This window comes from Acyrthosiphon pisum, chromosome X (assembly GCF_005508785.2).
Source record: "Acyrthosiphon pisum isolate AL4f chromosome X, pea_aphid_22Mar2018_4r6ur, whole genome shotgun sequence".
Taxonomy (NCBI): domain Eukaryota; kingdom Metazoa; phylum Arthropoda; class Insecta; order Hemiptera; family Aphididae; genus Acyrthosiphon; species Acyrthosiphon pisum.
The window spans coordinates 70,435,126-70,436,182 of NC_042493.1; positions in this window are offsets into that span (position 1 = coordinate 70,435,126).

Genomic DNA, 1,057 nt, shown 5'->3' on the forward strand with positions numbered 1-1,057 from the left:
CTAATTATTTTATCACTTAAAATATTATCAAATTCTACTTTTTTTGTTTAGTGGATTTTAAATGATCTTTAATAATAGAAACTCTCTTACTCTGACTAATTCTTTATCAGTCATTATAGCTTTCGTTTCTCTGCAAGGAAATCGTCAACATTTTTTACGGGTGTTGAAAATTTCTCCAATTGAGAATTTATTAAAGAAATTATTTTAGTTTGTGAAAGTTTAATAATTTTGTTCACATAGCTGGTAGTTAAATAAAACATTGCATTTTTTACCGATAATTTAATTTGTATAAAACTAAATAATAGATATTGAAAAAAACTAACAAATGAAAAAAAAAATTCTAAAAATTGTTTTTAATTAAATTGAACATGTTTTTGGGCTTGGTATAGATATTTTGATTTTCTGATTAACCGATTTTGCTTAACGTTTTTTTGCCATGGTTACTTATTAACATATTTATGAATCATTAATTTTCTTCAAAGTGGAAAATATCGAATAGCGTACTGCTACGTTTCTTACCGTTTATTATTATTTTTAAAAATATAAGATAAAAAATATACTAATGCAATACCTATAGATAGGAGATGGAGGGCCGAGCGGACTTAGGCGTTGGTTGCGACACGCACCGTCGCCAGGTTCGAACTCGGCCACGGGTGGCATTTTTCTTTGGGCAGTCGCGGTGTCCGAAGAGAGAGGCCTAGGTACGCCACCTGTCCATGCCACGAAAACCTGTTTTTACTTACGTTATATTAACCAAAACAAATTACAATGGTGTTTATTATTTTTTTTTTTCATATCCTGTATATCCCCTTGGGGCCGGAGTGGCGCAGTGGTCACACAGTTGACTACGACTCACACAGTCATCGGTTTGATTCATAGCAAAGTGCAAAAAATGTGTGTGATTCTACGCAGTCACCATTTTCCCGTGCTGTCGTCCGATTGCGTCATCCGGTTTCCAACTAGGTCCCACTCCACTGGGAGTGAAGACCGCACATGTCTCCTCTATTGGAGAAGGGGGGTAGTATCATGCATATAGTGATATATACATAGATAAATA